This window comes from Magallana gigas, chromosome 10, assembly GCF_963853765.1.
Source record: "Magallana gigas chromosome 10, xbMagGiga1.1, whole genome shotgun sequence".
Classification (NCBI taxonomy): domain Eukaryota; kingdom Metazoa; phylum Mollusca; class Bivalvia; order Ostreida; family Ostreidae; genus Magallana; species Magallana gigas.
In genome coordinates, this window is record NC_088862.1 from 32615247 (window position 1) to 32623986 (window position 8740).

At 28.2% G+C, this 8740-nt stretch overlaps 1 long non-coding RNA gene across 1 annotated transcript; it reads right to left on the minus strand.

Moving 5' to 3' along the window:
• Window positions 1-3761: 3761 nt before the first annotated feature.
• Window positions 3762-6504, minus strand: LOC117683591 (uncharacterized). The gene is made up of 3 exons (XR_004597587.2): window positions 6211-6504; window positions 5966-6103; window positions 3762-5670 (listed from the first exon to the last, which is right to left on the minus strand). It is a non-coding gene; the product is annotated as an uncharacterized lncRNA (long non-coding RNA).
• Window positions 6505-8740: the final 2236 nt, after the last annotated feature.

The window sequence follows — 8740 nt, forward strand, 5'->3', positions numbered from 1 at the left end:
TCTGGAAACCTGTTTGATTTTATTCTGATTTTTCTATGTTGATAAATTGTTCATCGAATTTCAATTTTTTGTCAGGCAACTGATCTACATCTTTTTTTATATTATTTCTTTAGCTTGCTTAAAGCTTGTCTCTGCAATATAATCAAGATAAGAAAACATGTAACTGAATTATACCTTTTTAAAGTTAATTTGAAATAACTGATCAAAGTCCATTTCTAATCTCTATACTTTTTTGGCCATGAACAGGAGGAAAGTGCATCTCTCAGAAATGAACAAAAGATGCATTTCCTAAGCCTTTAAATTAAATTGTTTATAAAATAAATCATTTGGAAAAATATGAGCATGTCATAAAGCTTATCGTTCAATTTTTCTTCATACATGTATTTGAAAAAATAACCGAAAAGAATGACATTTAGTTTAAAAAAAATAAAATAAGAGTTGAGGCAAAGTTTATTGATACATAAAATAATTTACAAAAAAACCACTATTAGTTTTTAGCGAAATGAACAGTTACTTTGACGTAAAAAAAATAATTTATTCTAGTGTGGAAAACTGACTTGTTGATAATTTGAGCTTATAGTTAATCCTTTCTGCTTTTGCATTGTAGAATTTCCAAAATAGAAAAATACTGAACTAGAAACAACGATGATTGGAATTGTATTGCTCGTACTGGTGTCTGTCGTCTTGATATTTTTAATCTTGTGCACATATCTACTGAAAAATTGTAAAATGATGACAAAATTTCACGATTCTATTCAAAGGCCCAGCGTTTGAGAACATCCTTAACCTATCTTTATTAACCAGTAGAGTTAAAATAACAGTTTCCACTGGTTTAGTTGAATAATGTAGGGTAATACTATCGGAGTTTCCAAAAATGTGAAAAAAAAATCCCGAACGTCTACATTTGAAGATATCAAATGTTTGATATGAATTTTTAGTAAAACACTTATTTTCAATTTTGATAGTATAAAGCAATGTTAAAACCACAAAAATATCTAAGAAATGCCAATTTTTCTATCGTTATTTTCATCGATTAACTAAATCGTAAAACAAATTTCAACCTTTTTCTACTTTTTAGCTGTATGCTTAAAATAATATTCCACAGTTCCGTTTTTCAAGTTTAAAATATATTTTATGATACAGTTTTTGCTAAATATAATCCAATGTTCACCTTTTGAAGTCATATTCTAAAACCAAAGTTCAGTGGTCCTCTTATAAATGTAAGAATGTACAATGTAAGCAAAGATAAAATACAAATTGATTTAAAATACTAATACTAATAAAGATAATGTTAGAAGACATTTTTCTAACAAACTGTAAATGATCACATAGAAATATTTAAAACAATATTTCCACAACAAAAACCACTGTTGGTCACATAATTATGGGAATAATTTTCAATCAAATATGCATGAAAAAATATCAAATTAATTTACTTTACGAGGATTAAATAGTACATTGGCCCCTGGTTTCGTAAAATTTTGGGCGCACAATTTAGTTATGGTGACAATTATGCTTGTAAATATTAAATTAACCAAATTAACGGTAACACTGACCTTTGAAAATGTTGAAATTAAATTTTTTAAAAACATAAAGCTTATGTCTGCCTTTTTTCATTTTTTACAATCAATTGTTCAATCATTTAGATAACGATCAGTCAACTAATATGTTTGTTTACTGGCACAAGTGAGAAGAACTTTTAAATCTGTTTTAGTTTGTTTGTATATATTATAGTATAGCGGTTATCTAATTTTGTTAACCTATGGCGAAGTATAATGGTATACCATAGTACTTCCATCTCGATACGATCCGGTCCCCATACCTACTCCACCTCTCAAATGCACTGACATAGTACCACTGCTCCGTACAAGAGGTATGGATTGTCCTGCAGTTTAAAAATAAATAAATGTAAATAAATAATGGACCACCGGTGTACCAAGTCTGGTGACAGTGGTACAATTTTTTCAGTGGCCGGACGCATATAAGCGAGGTCATGTCAAACTCAAAATTAAAATCATAATAAATCATAGTAAAAATGATGATGAGAATATAAATTTAGAGTTTTACTATAAAATTGCTAAATTTGCTAATACCTGTGTACAACATGGTATAGTTAAATTGAATAGGATTTATGATTTTATAATTATATGATTTTATAATTATATGAAATATAAAAATTATATGAAACAGATTATGATTAATTTTAATTATAATAAAGTAAATGAAACAAGAAGTGATTTTTTGATTATATGATTTTATAGTTATATAAGATATATAATTATATATTTCTAATATGAATGATTACATACATGTATAATATTATAATTATAATAAAAATTATACCATTATACTTATATATGAAATAAGTTATGATTAATATAAATTGTAAAAGTAAAGAAAAATGAAAATATTTGATTTGTGTTTATGTATGTATATGTTAAAAAAATGATAAGGATAAGGACCAAGGGAGAGCCGCCAAAGATGAATTTCGTAAAAGAGTGCTACAGTATTAAAGTTATATTACCAATATGAATTTTGAGGTCTTCATCAGGTGCTACACTTCATGCCCTATACCATGTTTCAGTAGCTAGTACCAGCCGTAGCACGACATGGTTCTTTGATCCGTATACGACAGTATGAAAAATGTATGAAAAAAAAGGATGTACTATGCAAAATTAGTAAATATTATTAAAAAAAACTTGCATGCTGTACATGTAACATTATATTGACTACAATGGAATTTACTAACTCTGAATACAAATATGTTTACCTAAGTAAAAAACTTAATGCTAAAAATTTACAAATTTTATCTAAAAATTGATAAACAGAAAGTTTCAGCTTTCGATTACTGGCCTTATGGTTCCTGAGAAGAAGATTTTTGAAAATTTCTCGAAAATTTTCCTAATTATCTCCCTTTGCAAAAGGTGTGGTCCTTAATTTTCACAACTTTAAATTCCCTTAGCCTAAGAATGCTTTGTGCCAGGTTTGGTTGAAATTGGCCCAGAGGTTCTGGAGAAGATGTTGAAAATATGAAAAGTTTACAGACAGACGGACAGACGGACAAACGGAGAAACAGACGGACGACAGCCAAAATTTGATTAGAATAGCTCACTGGAGCTTTCAGCTCAGAAGAAATAAAAACAATGAAAAAGAAGTGAAGGCATCAGCAATACTACACCCTCTTTATGTACTTGACACATGACTTTAAAAATACTGTATCAGATCTATGGAATGCACCGAAGGACTCTTTTAATGCCCTTTGATAGTTATAGATTCAAGGATAATAATCTTATTAACACGTTTATCCATTTATCATATTTTAATTATTGATTATGTCTTTTTTAATATTTTAATTAATATAACATATTATTAATTTTTATATAACAATGTTAGATTATGATGATTAATTGGGTAACTTTAAAATGCTTTTTTAGTATTTTCCCCTAACTTACAGTTTTTTCAAACATTTTGATTATTATTTTTTCCTCATGTCAACCCAATATGATTTTAACTTTATTGATTTTCTTCAGACTCAATTTTTTTTAAAATTATGATCATTGACTTTAAAGCATATATTTTCTTCGGTGAATGGATATAATATCAGAAAGTTTTCCTCATAAACAGTATCAGCAGGGTAATATTTCACGAGAAAGGATAGGGTAGAATTTATACATGCTAGGGGAAAAATACAAAATACTGTAAGGGCTGTTACACGAGTTGACGAGGGCGTGCATAGCACGCTTAAGGCAATTAAGGCAAGTGTGTAACATCCACTTTGCCGTTTTGTTTTGGTTCTTGATAGAATGATTGAAATTAAAAGGGTTTGATTGAAAGGGACTGTAATTTGATAAACAGTTACTTTCTCGGATTGGCCTTGCTGAAATAACAACTATTTTTTTTAATTTTTTTTTTTATTTCAGTTTAATAAAAACATTTAATCATCCTTAGTACTAGTTTTACATAGAAAATATGTAAAGGTTTTCGTTCACTGATTAGTTGATCCGTAATGACATCCTCGATGGGCTTCAAAACCATCCGTCCAAATACACGTATGACAGGCCAATGTTGGATCTGTACTGTTGAATAGATAAATGAATAGCTGAATATTTATGTGGTTCCATTGTCCTTAAGAACTGGTATACTAAATACGGAGTTCTCGAAGTACTTGGTTGTTAGAATACCATATATATGTATTTCTTGGTTTTGGGATCTATTTTAAAATAGTATACATATCATAATTGTATATACCATACATGAGGGCTATATACATGTACTATGCACGATTTTCCACATACATGTACATAATACATCATTTCTTTACATATGTATGCAGCTGCCATATTATGCCTTCATATTTTTACGCATGTTTTTACTTGTATATTTTTACCTGTTTGTTTACTAAACGTTTTAACATTTCATCTATTCTAAATAAGATTTACAATAGTCTTAAACAAATATGTTTTTTCTATTTCTAGCACTTTGAATTTATATCCCGTTTAGAGTCATATCTCACAAGGCCTATTTTATCCCATTTAGGATACATACCCTTTATAGCCTCTTTTAAATAAACCTATTATAGCTACTTTCATGGTCCGTTTAAAACACTAAATTAAACAGTTAACTGTTTATGATATCAAATACCTCTGCATGTTAATTAATCTATAAAAAATATTAACATGTTTAATAATTTGAAGGAACATATTTTTCCAATCATGTAAACCTTACCTTGAACATGTAACTACTTGGATGTCTAAGATCAGCCTGAGCAAATCCATTGACTGGTTAAACAGTGCTGAAAACTGGGTCGCGTAAATTTCAGTCTTACCAATCTTTAAATTAATATATTATGGTTAATCTTTAAAATGAATAGAATAGAATATGTCTAGTAGATGTTGATATTCAAAACAAGCAACAATCACAACAAAATAATCATCTTCTAAAATGAATAAGAACTGATTAAAAAGCTCATTGCCACGTGTGTGTAAATAATTCAAGCAAAAACAAATTGAAAATATATGATATGATTGAATTAACATTTTTCAAACAGACACTATTTTGTAATCAACCCAAAAAAAATCCTTCTTAACATGTACCTCAGGTCATATATTGTTATCCCTGCTGAGTTCTTTGCTCTCACAGCTTTGTAAAATACTTAAGGGAGAGATTCCTTTTGTGATATTTTTTTCTGCTTTGTGAGAACGATTTTAAAAAAAATGCCTAATTTTAATTTACCTGAAATGACCGACTTTAAACATACATGAACAAAGAACATAAAATATTATCTTAAAATATTTGCTTTACTAAAATAGACCGATATTTGAGGTATCGACCTCTTTGCAAAATTATACCACCTGCTTTTTGTGTCTCAAATACGTTTAAAATTCATAACAATACAGACAAAAATAATATAAAGTGAATAAGCGTGTTTGTCGCTGTTGATGTGAAGAAGTTGAAGATGTGCTTGTCTGATTAAATTTTTGAATCGTCTCAGTAAAAAATGCAATATTTCGTAATATATCTTTAAAAAATTAAAATTAAAAGTCTTTAAAGTCCTTAAGTATTTTAAAAATATCATAAAGCTAGTACCTTTTATTTGCTGGTTCTCTTGAGTAGATATAGCGATTAAAGTTCTCTATTCATAGGTTATTGGTGTTAAATCAACACGAACATCTAGTAAATATAAAAGGCTTAGGTTATTCATACTGATTTATTGGCAGAACTTGTCATGACTGCATAAAACTTTTTTTTATGATCAGCGTATATTCTTACAAATTGTAATACCTTCAATTAAACACATTGAATAAGTGCAAATAGTAATTGGTTTGTCCGAAATGTCTTAGCAAGACTTTCTATTTCATAAATTTATTTAAGATAATTTACAAATAATTAAAACATTACAAAAGCCGGTGCATCAGAGAGTAAATCAGTATATACAAAACGAATTGAAAAGAATAATAAGACATACCTTCTTGAGATAATTCACAGCCGTAAACATGGTGGCAGCTATTTTCAGTACAATTGCATTCTGACTAACATCTTTGACCGAAGTATGGAGAAGGACACTTATCCTCACAGTTTAGACCATAATATCCAACTTTACAGGCTGAAAACAAGTAAAAACGATTTTTAATCATTTAGGAAAAAACCGTTTCGGCTTGAATTAAAAAAGTGTAATCTTCTAATGTCGATATCATGTAACTGTTTACTTACAGGTACAGTTTTCATGCTCCTCGTCCCATTTATATCCTGGGCAACAATGGGATTCATTTGTGCTACTTTAAAGACATGGATTAAAATCATAATCATACTAAACTTAACACATAAACTTTTACTTTAGAAATCTCACCTAACGGTCACCACAGATTTTTGCGGGTATCTCGGGCAGCAAGATCATATTCAATACTATCAAATCAATGAACACGATTGCTATGCTATTCATTTTTATCAGAATCCAAATATTTGATTAAACTAAATGGCATTAGTAAAAATGGTGAAACATTCAGGTTGATAGGCATTGTGTCATATAATCATAATATTTCCTTATTCCTTGTGATAGATGTTACAATGCATTACTTTTTTATTAAATTAATTAGGCACGTACCTCACCATTGACATTTTGTACTTCGATTTAGTATTTAATATTGATAGTTCTAACACGTGCAATTTTGTCTAAAATTAAATACTATAATTAATTATTCAATTCAATTATGGTTAATCATTAAATCGAAATCATTCATTATGAGATAAAACTCCTTCAACGTTTCGAATAGTTCGAATAAATAATGTTGCTTTTAATTTTTTTTTTATGAAATAGTATTTTTGAACTTTGAACTATAAAAATCATTTTAATGTGGTCAAAATTGCTCGAGTTTATCTTTCAGGAATACAAATGTAAACACTCTACATAGTATATTACTATATAAAAAATGTTAAGCTTGTTAGTACTTACTATACTGTATAAAATTCATAGTTGACTTAAATGATGAAATCATTATCAAAAACAAAAGTATAACAATTCATCAAACAAGGAATAAAATAAGACCAACAGAAAAACAAATACATGGAACAATATAAAAATGAAATAAATTCGATTTTTTGTTGTAACATCAATGAAATCCAAAAAAGCTCTATTGGATAATGATGTCATTATATTGAGCTCATCTGCTGACATCTGTTTTCTCAAGGACTTTTATTTTATTACAGAATGAAGAGGAAACATTCATTTCAAGGACTTTAGATTAAAAGTTTGAGAATTGTTTATTTTAAGAACAAGCCGGAAATGCATGAGAATAACATGTACTTGAAACTAAACATTCAATTTATGAGAGTAGAAAAAACCCACTTTTTTGAAAGCATCCAATTTGAATAATTAAGTGAACTATTTTAAAAGAATTTATAGAACTCCCTTATCAAATGTCTATTATTATTAAACCTGGGTAAGCCAGCACCCTCTGTAACTCAACCATATTTTCCTGGTACGACAGCCTGCTGGTGTGGAGAGATTTTACATGTACAAGAAATTTCATTAACTACATTTCTCTCTTTTTGAATTTCGTGAAGTATATCACAGATTGCATATGTGTATATACAAAAAAGGGTATCTTTAACAGTTCTTTTAGATATGTATCTGTTAGATTGAGAATTAACTTATTTAATTTTTACATTAAATAGTACATGACCAAAAATGGCGTTAAGATATCTAATTAGGTAAGAAGCGGTCAGTAATCAACGGTTATTTCTGTAAAAAGTCTTTTAAGTAATTTGTTCATAAGTAAAATGAAATTCTTTTACACAATCAAAATCCCTTAAGATTGATAAAATGAGTGTTTATTTTTGACAGAGTTTATCAATATAATTTATATGCTTCTTGTGCTTACAAAAGTAATGCTTCAAAACCATTGACAACTATCACAAATTACCACATACATTGCAAATAAATAAAATATGAATGGAAGGACACTATAACAGTAGACATAATCCAGGACATGTTAATGAAATCAACTCTTAATTGCATTAGGCCAGAAAATTTGAATTGAAGTGTTTATACTTGTGTAATAATACATTAAAATACGTGGTTTTTGATACAGGCTGAAATGAACAATTTCTTTTAAACATGCTCAAGTTCACAACATCATATTTTGATAACCAAATTTTAGTTAATTTCAAACAAATATTGTGATTTAAACAAAGAAATAAATTCAACTGTAAGAATGAATATAAATGTCATTAATTAACTATGTCAAAGAAAGCCAGCATACATAATTATATAAAATAAATTGCATCATAAAATATGCAAGGAACAAGGAAGCAAAATGTATCGTATAAGTGGGCAAAACTGTGTTCTGGTAAGCATTTTGGAAAAACGTATTTCGTTATTCAGTGATCAAGCGATTATCGTAAAATGAGGAATAGTACAAAGCGTACATTAATTTCAATGCTTTGGATTCCTATTCTTCAATCCTTTTTAACCGAAGAGTAAGTGGAATATATATATATATATATATATATATATATATATATATATATATATATATATATATATATATATATATATATATATATATATATATATATTCGAGTAATTGTATAATTTAAGTAGTATGGAATCTAATGCTTCAAATCTGTTCTTTTGTTGTAATAGAGGACAAGCTGCATGTATTGTGGGCTACTTGTGGGATCAAACAATCCAGTATGTATGTATGTATGTATGTATGTATCCAAATGTATACGTAAGAGTGTT